Source organism: Megalops cyprinoides, chromosome 14 (genome assembly GCF_013368585.1).
Source record: "Megalops cyprinoides isolate fMegCyp1 chromosome 14, fMegCyp1.pri, whole genome shotgun sequence".
NCBI classification, from domain to species: Eukaryota; Metazoa; Chordata; class Actinopteri; order Elopiformes; family Megalopidae; genus Megalops; species Megalops cyprinoides.
Window position 1 is genome coordinate 22,811,918 of NC_050596.1, and position 15,326 is coordinate 22,827,243.

Consider the following 15,326-nt stretch of genomic DNA (forward strand, 5'->3'; position numbering starts at 1 on the left):
TCACGCAGATTCCTCTTCACTTGCAACAGTATTTCTGGGCAACTGCCCTTCCAAGCTAACACACAACATTCTCACAAAGTTACTGTTATGTTTGTATGATCATAGTGCAGTGGCGTTGCATGAGTGTTATATTTTTGCTGGGAAAGATCATTCTATGCGACTATTATAATTACATGTGAGATTTCAATCACCTCTGATGTTTTTTCCTGACTTCAGATCATTTCAGGGCTCACTGTAGAATAACCAGACTTCTGATAAGTGGGTTTTGGATTAATAAACAGAACAGTTGTGGAATTAGATTACATGGGATTACTTAATTGTCCTCATCTGAGAATATTATCTTCATATCTCAAACAGAAAATAGGATAGTGCTGACAACAGCATAGCAGTCCCTCAACTAGCTAATGTAACTGCAGTCTTGAGTATAAGTATTTTTTACAATCCCACTGTAGGTCCCTTGAAGGTTCTTGAAAGTTTGAAAAACTATGGTCAGTTTGACTGGCCAGACCGGTCAGATGGATATAATGGGTATTATAAGAAGAGATCAAGAGTCTGCTCCACACAATGCCACTAATTAACATACTGTAGATGTATGCATTTGGATGATATATACATATATGAAATGCATACACTTTGCCACTTGCAAATTGCCTGAACAGTTGTAGAAATGGGTGATGGAATATGTGTAAGACACACAATGCAGTACAGTAAGTCACCTTGGATTAGGACTGTAGCACAGAAAATGAATAATGTAAAATAATGTGGAAATCCAAATGTAATTTACAACTTATCCCTAGCATTTAATGAATAAGGAGACAGTAAAAAAAAGTGCACTCCGACTGCAGCCTCAAGACAAACGATTCACCACCCGTGACTTTATGAATTTACTCTCCACAGAGTCTGTTCTGTTTCAAAATATTTCCCCCAAAGTAGCACCTGTGACAGTGTATTCAAATGATGTTGTTATGAATCACTAAGACAAATACACATCTACAGTTTTCTCTATTTCAGGAATTGACTGTAATTATCTGGAGAATAAACTGCTCCCTCTTACAACATTCATCAAGGCCAATAATTAGTTGACTTTACCATGAAGGTTCTGTGGTCTAGAATTTCTAATGCTTCATGATGGAAATGTTAGCCACAAACTATTCAGTGCTACGGCAGGTACAATATTTTTAGTATAAATAGACCAATACTATCACTCAGTAGCTTTAAATAATTATTTTCCATGGAGCTTTGAGGCACATTGATGGATGGGGTAAGGTCGCTAAGATAAGTGCTCCTTGCCTCCCTCTCGGTTAACAAAATGTGTTCCATTTCACGCTTGGCTGGGATGAGAAATGTTGTGCTGTTTAATCAGTTTGAAAACAAACACAAGTCACGCTCTCTCCCGGTGCATCGACACTGCCGCTTAGGAGACATGGAATTTAACACCCCGTCACATTTCTAATGACTGTGAGAGCCCAGCGACCGCCCAGCTGTTATTAAGATGTTTCTCAGCATCCATCGCGGTTTATCAGGCAGGTACCTGCTATAGCCCAGTATTATTAATAAACAGATCTATACAGAGATAACAACAGCTTGATTTGTCAATATTAGGTCCGGCAAATGGAGGAGGCCTTAATGGGCCAGTTGAGGGGCAATTTTCTCTGTCGGTCAAGTGTTACAATCAGCATGAACAAATGCAAATATTCCCCTGAGCAATTGAACAAATCTGACTGGTGCTACAACTCAGTGCTGGTAAGTCATGTTTGGTATGTTCATGCCGCTAAACATGTGATATCTATGACATTGTGAATGACTGTAATTTGGACTATTTAGACCAAAGTAGCCTATGCAGTAAGATCCTATTTATTCTGAAGTAGCCAAAAGTAACTATCTCTCACAAACAAACAAAATAAAACTAATTCACAAAACTTGGTTTAATCTGCAGAACATATAAGAGTAGCTAAGGGCGTGGTGATTCAGCTTAATACCACCGACACTGTTTTGCGTTAAAAAGTAGTCTCATGTTAGTTTCATTATTTTAATTATGTTGAGTTGTTGTTTAGTGGTAGTCTTGCACCTGCTGCTCACCTTTTTAAATATTTTATTATTAATATCAAACTTTTATATCTACCCTCTCTTCCCTCCTTTTCTTTCAGCTGTACTGAGATGTAAAGGCATTACATTTACCATGAGCACTCAAGACATTTTGAGTTGTTAAGAGGAGGTGGGAAAAAAAGCAGTGCACCTTGATGTTTTAAAGTCACTCAATGGCTGCAAAAATGAAGTCATCTGCAGGGTAGAACTATCTTCAACATCAGGATTAAGATATATCATTACTGAATCCCTGTGCTCATCTTATTAAATGATCCTGACGGAGTCTCTTTTGTGTTTGAGGGTGAAATTAATGGAAAATTGAGCAGGCTCAAGTCATTTCAGGTTGCTAAGAAAACGGAAGCCCATGTTAAGGTAGTGTAGGACCTGAAATTCAGATGACATTTCAGAAAATCCATAAGTGCCTGGCCTTTGAGAAGCAGACCTCAGGAAGGAAAGACAATTAATTCTCTGTCTAAGGTCCGCTGAAAGGAGTAGTTTCTGTTGCGTTCTCGTAATCTCTACGGAAACTTACTGTGCTTGCAAAGAAGGACTGGGAACTGTTAAAGCATGTAAGTCATTTCCCGGGTCAATGGTGACCTAAACCGCTTTTGTAGGTGCTGTTTTTGGAATGCTGAAATATGTACCAGCAACAAAAAATGTAACCCTAAAATATATATTGCTAAAAATTTTATTATACATATGCACACAACTTGTAAAGATATCTTTGACTGTTCTGTCTGTTCTCTATTTGAGGTCACCCTTACAGCATGTTGGCATTACTTTAATAATACCCTGTGCTATCACTGTGAATCTGTTTTATTTGACTTTACACAGGAAATTAATCTTTTCACAGCTGTCCACAGTCAATGTGGATGTAAAATACAATGGCCACCGAAATGATTTCTATAACAAGGATAGCTTGGCTGCATCTCTTTACTGGAAGCAATGAATTTGATTTTTTGACTTTCATTCTAGAAGTATTATTGTCTAGTTTTTGTTAAGTATGTATATTTCTTAAACAGTTAAGCCACAGAAACCAGCTGGTTTCCCCAGGTAGTCTGACTAGTACTCCTTATGTTGTTCCCTCTTTCTGTCTATCAGACCTGCACTGAAACTGCTAGATATAACTGTTCTGTGTATAAAAGTAGCAATTAGGCAAGCTGGGTAACACCAGGGCTTGTAACCAGACAGTCAAGGGTTCAAGTCTCAGGCAGGTCACTGCTGATTTATCCTTGAGGTATCCTAAGGTACAAACCTGAGTTGCTTTAGAAAATAGCCAGCCGGAATAATATGTCAAATAATAAATAAGATAAAGTTCCAGTACAGAGCTGAACAGTGAACATGCATCAACAGAGCAGTGGGTCCCCAGTCCTTTTCCCCGGCCATCGTGTCCTTTCCCCCACTCCTTTTAGCTTTGTCCACAGTCCCTGTATTCTCTTTCGGAGCCCCAGCCCAGCCCCCTTATTTAAGAGAAAGTGAGAGAGGAAGTGACACAACCAATCCACTGTGGGGCTTGAACCCATTGTCTGATACAATCATAACAATGGCAACCCACCTTTATTCTTCCTTATTCTCATCTATATTTCTAAGGATTTCCACTATGCCCATTATTCCTGAGTCTCTGCATGAGCTTTGTGTGTGTGTGTGTGTGTGTGTGTGTGTGTGTGTGTCTGTGTGAATTGGTACCCTACGGTGCATTGTCACTCTTAATAAATGAAGAAGGCGTCGATATTTGCAGAGTTGGGGGCGCTTACAGATCATTATCTTCCTGAGGATATTGCCAGTTTCCTTGGTTTCCTCTGCAAACTGAAAGACTTTAAAATATCCTGAAATATAGATTTCTATAGTCCATTGAAAATTTCCCTTTATTGTTTGCTATTATTACCACTTGCAGGTTTCACTCCAGTGAGAAGGACAGACCAATAAAAGAAGGTATATTACACATTCACAAAGCTCACCTATTTTATAAATAAAAATCTATATTGCTGTGATAAGAACCTGACTTCTTGGTATACAGCTTATTTTTTATCATTACACCATGGAGGAATAACTCAATTTCCCACTTCTCAATACAGAAGTCATTACACTGTAGTAACTAAAGGGTCTGCTCATTTGAAATTAGTGTTATAACGAGAACCGAACCAACCCAGAATTACAAAGGCATCACCAACAGTGTCAAAAGTTGACCAACAGTTTGACAGCACCTACATTCGAGTGCAAGGGTAAGACCTTGTTCCCCCAGACTTTCACCAGGGCAACCCACCCAAAGAAAAGCATTAGAAAACACTGTACTTTGAACCCTGAACCCCCCTCCTCCATCAAACCTTAACGCCTTCAAATGCCTGCACCCTGCACACAATTTGCTTCCTGACAGAATGTGAGGTGAAACTCAAATGCAGGATCTGAGAATAAGAGTTACCACACCACCTCCTCTGCTCTCCTTTGAGGCTCTGTGCAATACCGGCATGTGCTTTCAGGAGAGCTCCTTTTGATTTCTGATGTCATCGTGTGATTTCTGACATGCCATTGGTGGGCTATTTTCAGACTGTGCTTTCCTTATTCCCCCGGGGGCAGTGCAGGTTAATGTGAAACACAACAGTGGGCCAATAAAGGCAGTCCATAGGATATTGAAGCCTAATCATTACCTCCACATCTAACGGTTGTCAACAAAAAGCACTAGCAACACATTTTCCATTTTTCACTCTTTCACACACACATACACACGCACGTATGCAAGCACAATTTCCTTTATAGCAGAGCTGGCCAAAAACACCAATCCTCTGGGTTTCATATTATATATATTATACATCACATTGATACAAAGTTGAAGTAGACAATACAACAACATTATATGTTTGTAGGTATGTACCTCCCCAGTAGTAAGCGATGGTCATCAGGAATGACAGGAGTGTTGATAACCTGCTACTAATATATACCGCAATAACAGAATAGCATCCCGTCACACTACTAGCTGCGGTGCCAGATATGCAGTGCCAACAGCAATACAGTCATACTGTGCAAGAAATATAGGTAATCATGTATATGTTTATTGAAGGCTATAAAACATTTACTGTATATTGTGCATGTGAAGTGAAGATACAATGTAATGGATCACTTATTTCCACTGCCTGTCCACCTCATGCTATGATTCTGAAGCCTCTGACAGTAAGGAAAAACACCCTTATTTGTCTCTCCTCCTGCTTTGACACGAATCATGTGCCATTCAGCTATCACTACCCTTCCCCTGTACGAGGGGCCCGCAGTTCTCTACCAGCCAGAACCCTGACAGGATCCATCTCCACTCCAAGGTGCCAGCTCTGTCACCACCCTGCAGGCCAGGTCTGAAATTCCCCCGGCTGACACAGCCGCTGCGTCCCTCGTCTGATTAGCAGCTCGCATTTGCTGAGGAAGTCAAACATAACATTTCCCCCGCCTGAGCTCAAACCGCACGACTTCGCTTTGACTGTCAAGGTCCCTTGTTAGGCTGATAAGTGCGAAAAGCCCCACCAGTTGCCACCCTGCCGTATTACCGCGATTTCAGAGCAAATGCACGTCATGAATGATGCATAGACAGGATGGGTGATGCTGCACTCGTTAAAAACGAGACTCAAACCAGAGCGTGATTAAACACAGCCAAGTAATAAAGCAGGGCTTAATTACACATTAAACATTACCTGCAGTGAACCCGGCGTTGTTTTAAACGGTCTCTGTTGGGGTAATAACACGAAACGGCAACACCATAAATGCACTTAACTAAAACAGAATAAGAAGGACAAGAAATGATAGGCAGAAGAGGCAGTGTTCAAGGGCTTGCGACTATTTTGGTGGATCCCCTTATTAGGGAGTTTCCATCATCTAGTGGTGACACAAAGGTACTGTCAATGCTTCGGGGGAGCTTAGCCAGGGTAGCCGAGGGGCTGTACACCTCTGTAGGCATGCTCCATTGCATCCACCAGGGGGAAATATCAGATGTACATGTTAGCGGATATCAAAAACGTTTAGAGAGTCAGGAACATAATCTGATATGATGAGAGTTCACCATCTCCAAGAGATCATACGCTGAAGCCTCTGCTCAAATGCGCAGAACAAAGGAGAAAAGGATTTAAATGGCATGTCAGATTATATTAATCCTGAATTCTCATCGGGTTTAGGCCTTTTTGAAAGGGATTAGTTTAAATTTGTAATAAGATTATGGGTGGCAAATGGTGCCGAAGCTTAAAGAGAATTATCTCAAGAGAAGGAGCGAAATCAGTGTCTCTTTCCCCTCAGCCACCTTGTATTGATTGTATTGTGAAGATCTGCAAACGTCTCCCACTCAATCTTTTCAATTGACTTCAGGCAGGCAAAAGCAGCAGGGAGATAAACAATGTGTCAAGAACATGATGTGACAATTTATCGGCAAAGAGATGCAATTGAAAGGTTGCTACTTCAGGTGAATCGTTTTCTTTTTTGTTTGTTTAACCTTAACAGTGATGCATAGACTGTGTCCACCTTCCAATCAGTCCATTCAACTGAAATGTAATCTCATCAGACTTTGTTGAGTGTTTATGAGTATTTGCATTTCTGTGTAGAGGCCATTGATGTGGACAAGCATGAGGCAACAAGGGGTCTTGGGCAGTCTCCATGGATACAGCTAAAATGTATTTAATAGACTCATAAATAAATAACCTTAAATAACCTCAATCCATGAGTAAATAACATATTTGGGCCAATCGGGTCATCACAGTTTGTGATGGTTGTTCTTAATTTCTTTGAACCTTAAGGGTTTATTAGCGTTCAAAATATCACCCAAACATATTGTTAACACACAGTGTTTCTTAGCATTCAGTAATGTTCACTTTCTTAGCTTTCGATTCCTAGTGTACGCAAACATGCATGTCCAGCTGCCTCAGTTATGCAAAGTTTGTGTTTTTGTTTTCAAGAAAATAGCATTTAAGTCATTAGACCCTCAGCAGGGTTGCGGTGAACAGGAGTTGATTAGAACTGCAAAGTGCCCCACAGATCTCTCTCAGGGAAGTATCCAGCTGTTCAGAGTTCATCTACAGCACCCCCCCCCCTCCCCAATCAGCTGCAGTGAGGGAGAAATGCGGCAATTAAAAGGTGAGAATCCGATGGAGTTATCTGCCATCCTGTATTCTCCGGAGGGCCTGTTCCCAGGGAGATATTTCCAGAATCAATTTACACATTGCCCACACCCCCCCCCCCCCACCCCCACCCCCACCTGTATGTCAGGGTAGGAGGCGGCTTTCATGTGATCCTTTCCAGCCCACCTGCACTGCGCTCCAAGAAGGAGATTAGGGAACCTGTCCCCCTTCATCTCGAAGGACGGCAGCCTCACCAAGATGAGGCCCGAACCAGCTGGCCAACCCAGTTCCAGGAAATTTAGGTCACGCGTTTCCAAAAGTAGGACCAGAACTCACACTGGCGAAAAGCACTGACATGCCAAACCAAGGTGATCCGAGGAGAGATTTGGCTGTATTTAATGAGTTACTGTGAATGAATGTCAAAAGAACTGGAGCTTTGTAAAAATGGAGAACTGGTGATTTGCAGGACGGTTAACATCACAACATAGGAGAGGAAATCACAGCACACGTGTGCCACTGTGTATGTTTGTGACTTTGATCTAAGGTATGTGGGGAGTGGTAGCTTGTTCCTCTGTGCTGGTGGTGATAGCATGGAAACTGCGCATTACTCTCTGATACCCCTCCTCCGAAGAACTAATATTGAACTAATATTGAATTTCAGCAGAATGAAAACTATTACAATAGATTACAACAGTGTGGTTTTTGGATGCTAACTATATCCGACAGCTCTGTGGTGACTGTGTGCGATAATCACACATTCCCATGGTGTCAACAATATTACTCTTGGAACTGGAATTGAGTGGGCATGTATGGGGCTGGAACGGAGATGATCAGATTCCACAGAGGTAGGTAGGATCAAGAATGTAACCAAAGAATAGAACTGACCCCCCACACCTGCATAGCTGGTATCACTATATGGAATTATGTCTGTTTGATCTCACAGTGCAGTCACAGTTTTATTAGAGAAAGAATAAGATCAATCTCCATATATATACTTTTCAATAAGATGTTATTTGGTGAAGCATTCACATCTCCTAGGGTTTTTTTGAACGTAGCTCAATATGAAGCTTGGACTCAAAGGAAGAAAGATGTCTCCTCCAAACAGATGACTATTTGCTTTTCTAAGCCTGTGGTTTCTGAAAGAAAAAAAAAAAAAAAAAAAAACCTTCTGGAACCTGCGAATATTTAGCTCAGAGGGATGAGGGCTTAATCCACTGTCTGGAAGGCAAGTGAAGTCTCATTGGCTGGTGGCGTTGCCATGGGAACTGAGGTAGGCTTGCCGGCCCAGAAGGTCCCGCTGAAGAGCAGAGCGGGCTTCTGAGAGAGCAAGAGTCAACAGCCTCCCACCGGTATAATACGGGCACTGGCTCAGTTTAATCAAGTTCTTAAACCTGAAGCACACAAACCAGCTCTATGTCTCAATTGCAGATTGCAGGGCATTCACATACATTTTGCTCCCCGTTGTACAGTTATTTCATTAAACAATGTTGTTTTTGTTTGCAAGTTTTTAAGTGCGATGTGGCGAGGAAGATAATAGGGGTGGATAAACTTTAAACAGGAAATAAATCCTCGTTGAGGACAACCTGAGCAAGGAAAGAACTACTACGATGCACAAATACAAAGAGCCAAGCCCCCTTCCTCTATGTACCTGGGATCTCCCTATTACCTACCTCAGGGCTTCAACAACAGGCTGGGTCCACTTCACAGAAAGGATGGGCTTTCCCCAGGTGCCCATTCTTGGGGCTCAGAGGCCTCCTGGGAGGTGAAGTACCTGCAGGTGCACTCTAACCAGGTCTTACAAAAAAAGGCACAGGTGTATTTATTGAGAGGCAGAGTGCTGAATGAGCCTCTGCTATGACTTCTGATGGCCACCTGTTGTTCAAGCTCTGCACATGTGTGATGCCCCACTGGTACACAGGAAGGAGATACTAAAGATCACCTGCGTGGCAAAAGCACCATTTTATTCCCAGAATTACAGAATAATGGGAAAATTAAAGGGGGGGCAGTGTATGTGATGGACAGTCACAACACGTTTGAGGTCAGTATAATCCTGCTCATATCTCTAATTTTTATGGCATCACAATGACTTTTGACTCTAGCAAGATTAAAAAAAGACGGCGCAGCTACACAGTGTCACATAGAACAGGATGCTGCCAACACATTATCGAACTGCCAAAAATAAACCATAAAAAGGATGAATCAAATGTTCTGGGGAAAAAACCGACAAGTGTTTGTTTTATAACAGGTACCAAAAAGAGTATCTCTCCTGTTGTAGCTTTTAAAAGTCCCGATATAAGGCTGGATGACAAAGGGTTTATTTTAGCCCTCCGATGGTGAAACGTGGCTTCCCCTCCGCAGCTACCTCGGAGTGGCAGCAGTGTGAGGGGTGCAGAGACGCAGCCATGTGAGCTTCCCTCTCTGCGATCTGCGGCTTTGTGCAGGCAGGAGATAAAGGATTGAGAGCTGCGTGGGCTGAACTCCCCCTGGAAACCGACAACAATGCGGAGATGCTGGGTCATCTAAGGTGGAGAAGGGGAGGGGGGATGGGGAGATGGGGAGATGGGGGCGGGCGGGCGTATGCACGCAGATGTCTCTTGGAACTCAAGCCGCCCAGAGGAAATAAAAAATCCGCCGGCCCCGCGGCATCCAGCATCGATTCCAAAACCCCCTCCCCCAACCCCCCCACCCCGCAGCACGGCCCCCGCCAGACGTCCGCTTGGTACCACTTTACCATTTTCCCTCCAAAGCCCCCCGGGCACACCTTCTCACAAATCAGCGGGCTGGATATGGGCTAACAGGGCCTTCGCAGGGAAATGGCCTGCACACCACATAATGACTACTGTGGGTATGGAGAGCTAGTGGCCTGGGGGTTAACGCAGCATATCGGGGGTGGGGTGGGGTGGGGTGGTTTTGCCTTCAGTGGGGAATCTGCCAAGTTATGGAGATATTGACTGAAGGATTGGGGGGTTGGAGGGGGGGCAGCTGTTTCCCTGCCCAGCCTCCTCGCGGTCCTCCCCACCTCCCCAGTGGAGCAGGGCTAATTATGGTAGAGGAATACGGCGGGAACGGGAATTGATTTCTTTCGCTGAACTCTTCCCCTGGGTGGTTCTGCCTAAAAAGGCACGAAAGCCCGAACAGCTTTGCCTCAAATTGAAATGCCAACATTTAGTCTTCGGAGTCGCTTTAGGGATTTTTTTTTTATATTTCTTTCCCCTTCTCTCCGTCGCCTTTCCTGATGAATTACAGCTCTCTTATTCTCACTCAAACGCCTCCTGCCATCAAGATGAGACAAAAAAGCAAAGGGAAAAATGTACATGTGATGGGAGAAGCATTTCCAGAGTATTATAATACAAAATCATAGCACTCTCAGGATTTCAGCAGTGGGTGTATGCTTTATACTGGAGAAAGCAGAATACTTAGTGTTGTATTTCCCACTAACCACTAGCAGAATTAAGCTTAGCATGGGCTTAATGGCACCAGCACCACCAGCACACTATATTGTTTCCCGCATGAAGACGCAAACAGCCCCTCATCAAATAAAACTTAGTTAACTTCCAACACAAAATTTCACAGGCATGTGCCTGGAGGCATACACCCCCTGATGCTAATTTAGAGATGCTGTGTCCTGGTCGAGTTAAAAGGTTCTCTTTTTGGGTTTTTCGGGCTGGTGAAATACATCAGGTCTGCATAACATGAGAGGTAGGCCGCTCTCCATGGATAACCTGGAGACCCAGTGTGGGTCTACCACAGTATGGTGGGTGCCCCTGCCCACCACATAGCATGCGTCTACACCTACACCAATAAAACTTCTTGTTCTGCTGCACCACATGCATTTCTACCAATCAGAGTGTGTACATCCAAGGAATCTTGCATGAGGGGGAAATGGGAATAGGTTTATTTTTAAGTGATGCTTTGCAAAGTTCAAATCTACGCAGCACTATTTGAACCCGATGTTCAGACATATTAAAAGAGCATAACTGATTTACACCCTTACAGAGTTATATAACGGCATAAGAACATCACTTTTTTTTTTTTTTTTTTACCGGTTCATTGAGGTGCCTTAATGGGAGACTTGGCATCACTTAGCAGGAAGAGCATCCACCCACACTGTCCTATCTTTTCTTGAGCCAAGCATCAATTCAATCCAATACACAAAAACAACAACACAACAGAAATCTGGCTGTTTACTTCACAGAAGAGGATGGCCCAGCATGCCAAAAAGAGGAAGCGAAAGAAAACGCATATGGATGCCTCCAAGGTGGTCTCAGACATCAGATTCTTCATCATCATGCAATAAGGCGTCTTTTTTTCCCTCTCTCAAGCAAGGAGAGGAAAAAGGGAAATTTTGCCTGAGGAGTCTCTTGAGTATGGAGTGTAATTTCTCAAAGAGCACACCGCTCAATGACAGGATGTGAGTGACAGTCCCCGCCTTTTCTGTGTCATTACATTTCATTATTTATTTGCTTCACAGACAGCCTCACCCAGGGTAACATACACTGCTACTTTTTAATATTACATTTACATAGCAGGACATTCACTGACAAAATTCAGGTTAATTAGCTCGTTCAGGGGTACAGTGGAAGTTCCCCCGATTTAGGACACAAATTTTTGGGCTATTTCCCACCTCTTGAGCCACTAGACCACAGCAGTGTAGAAATTTTGTTGATACTTCAGTACAGCTCAGCATGTGTGCTTTTGCTCTCTATGTGCCCCACGATCTGTCATACAATATTCTACAATGGCCTAAAACAACAGTTTGCTCTGAACAAAAAATAAAAAAGTCTGCAATATTGTGCAGGGCTGCATGGTCTGCACAGAGAAAACGGGGGTGTACAGTTGTATTGAACAGTCTATACCCGGGGTCGGCAAACTTGCCGCGATCCAGCAGAGGTTCCATTTCTCTCTAAATAGCAAAGCACTAACGACTTTAAGCATATGGTCAGCTGCATGAATGAAGCCTAACTGAGCTCAATAATTGATCCACGTGTACAGTTAAGGGTCCACATAGAATAGAAGGAGAGGCGTGTCCAGCACTGCAGGACCAGGGCTGTTCATCCCTGGTCAATATAGATGCAGCACTTCATGCAATATTGTCTTCTCCTGTGGACTGACAGAAAGGGTGTCAAAAACCAGCATACACACAGCCCTCCAAGGGAAAAGAGGCTGACACCCCTGGTCTATTCAAATCACGGCGAAAAGGGGAAGGGGTGTTTGCAAATAAGAGCACTGGCTTAGAGGGTCAATGTGCAATATTAGAGAAGAGAAGGAGATGCCTGGCGGCCCGGCATCAAGCGCGTAATCCGCACTTATCCCTTTTTATTTAAGGCTTCCTCCTGAAGTTTGGCTGCAGAGCAGGGCTGATTTATGATGAGCTTTTGGAGCTGAGAGGGGGAGGCAGGGGGGGAAAAGGGTACAGCTATTTTCAGTTGCACAAACTTTGAGAAAAATGGGCGACGCTTAACACCTACAGTTTTTGTGTAGCTCCTCTCCTCATTTTTTTTAAACTAAGGCCTTAAATGTACAAGGGATAAAAGGAACTCTTTTTATAAATGAACAAACCTGACTGAAATAGATTTCCCCTCTAGTCCTTTGGATATTTTTGTTGGTAGTACACAAGACACTTTGGCACCGAATAAAAGGTCTGTAATGAGCTATTTGTGATCTATCAGGCTGTGATTTCACCACGGAACTAAAAACTAATATTTACACTTATTGACAGGGAATATTAAAGCTACATGTGATGCCAGCACCTACACTGCCAATCTTTGCATTATGCATAATTCAAACAAATCAGTAGTGATTGTGTGCCTGCACGCCAGCTCATACATCAATCCTTCCATCTGTACTTGTGTGACTGCCTCTCACACTTGTAAACTCAAGTTGAGGTGGAAGGGGGTGGAGGCGAGAATTGGTTGAAAGTTACTATGGAAACCAACCTGAGTGATAAGTGGTGCTCAGAATATCAAACCATTTCACAGCTCTCCCTTTATAGAAACGCTACAGGATATGTTAGCAGCTCCCAATCAAACTACAAACGGCTCTCCCGCAGTACACATTTCACTACGCCCATCGAACAATATCTCACGTTGTCTCCCTTTCAAATTAGGGGGGGAACAGAAATAAAAGTGCTTGAATTAACAAACTGTCAGGAAAAAAATGTTGCATTTTTATTTCGGGCTCCAAAATCACAGTGGCTTAATTAGAGTGGGTGATAAGTATGAAAATTTGGTTGTGACCAAATCAGCACTGCCCCTGCAAAGTGTAAATTGACTCCCTAGATGTATGAGGTTGTTCCATTTTAGAAAGCCATTCCATTTAGATACACACAAAACCTTAAAGCGTAGAGATACTTCAACACTTACATCCGGTTGCTTTCTTTCCTCACGATTCATTGAAAGACAACAGACTGTTTGTGCTGAAGAATGTGCAAGAAAGATTCTACTGACATCTAGCCAGAAAAAAGTCAAGCATAGCCGAAAGCCTAACTTCTAAGCCCATCCTCCGTATGAGCAGGGTTCAGACTTGTGACAGACAGGGATTGTCCACTCCCAGTGCCGGAGATTTATGATATGAAGGGTTAGGGCCGGTGTTCAACCACAAGCTGACTGACACCTGGAACAATGGGTGAGTCAGGTTCACAGCCAATCGATGGCCCTGATGCCTACCGCCCTTTGTCTCACTATCTCTCTCCCACACCTTCAGTTAGCTTTTATTCCCTTCCCACATCTCCCTCATCTCTCATTCTCTCCCAGCCCGTCTGCATCCTTCAACATGTCTTGTCTTTTCTTTATTAGTTTGTGTCTAATCCCATTTCCCTGTAGAGGGCCACTATATTTTTACATAACAGTAATCTCTGTTAGATCATGGGTATTTTGAGGGGAAAATTAATTAATTTTGCGTGCATACATGCAGCAGGTGATCCGCACAACGAAACCTGGCAGGCAAAGTCCTTTTATTTGGCTACATTTCAAGGAGAAAAAAAAAACTCTCCCATCCAATATGGCAATCAATTTGCAAATACAATTCCTTGCATGGATATGGAAGGGGTAGCTGGAATTGCACCAAAAATGATATATAAATAGTGTACCATATGCATTTCATAACATCAGTTTTTTTTCACATATTGTGATTGGATTTTGAGATTTCTAATGTAGCAGAGCCCAGAAGACCATTTGGGTCTGCTGCAGAAAAAAACACCTTCTGGAGTGCGACCTAAAATAAGGGCAAAAATATGATTGATATACAGAGCTTATGCTATTTATTTATGCTAAAATTTCCATAGATGCATTGCTATTTATGAACGCTAAAAATGTATGTTGCTATTCATACCCAGATTAATTTTTTTTCTTAGACACCCCCTTTTACAGAGCAAGGTACACAGCTAAGTTTTCATAAAATTGGTTTCCAGTCAAATATACAACGAGACAGCAGCAATTCAAACCTGTAAACTTCCCGTCAGACTTTCCACTCCCTGCTGATGCAGAGTTACACAACTAAAGAAGAATACAGAATACTGGTCACTTGAAAACCCAAGATTATGAAAAAGGGTTTGACAGTTCATTACAAGGACATTATTTTAACTGCACTATCTAGATTCCCATAAATCATTGCAGGTGTACAACTGATTAAAATAAAAAGGATGCTTTTATTTCCCATTAAAACTTTATTAATACCCTTTTAGGAGTACTAAACTAGGAGCTGTCCAACATTTAAGAGCAATACACTCAGTTAACATACTCAGACTTTGGCTAATTCCACAATTATAATCCACCTACTGAGCCCACCTCTGACAATGTAGCATAAGAAACGCCTGCCACTGACTCTGCATGTTATACAGTAAAATTACCCAGTAATTTAACTATTAATTACACTTTACATCATTCGTCATAGGAACTGTACTAGCGACATTTACCATGACACTTTGATCTGTTCTTATATGTAAGGCTACATATTCACGATATATAATCTCTATAATTGCACTTTCAACCAATGTTTTTGTATGTAATAAAAATATGGTAATTACCATATCTACATGCATGCATTGTGACCTTCTAAGTGATAATTACATACGCTCCTGGGAATACAGGAGTGTTGGCCAAAGTATAGCCATTTAACTGTACTGAAAACAATGAGTAAATAGCATCTGAGAGCCATTAA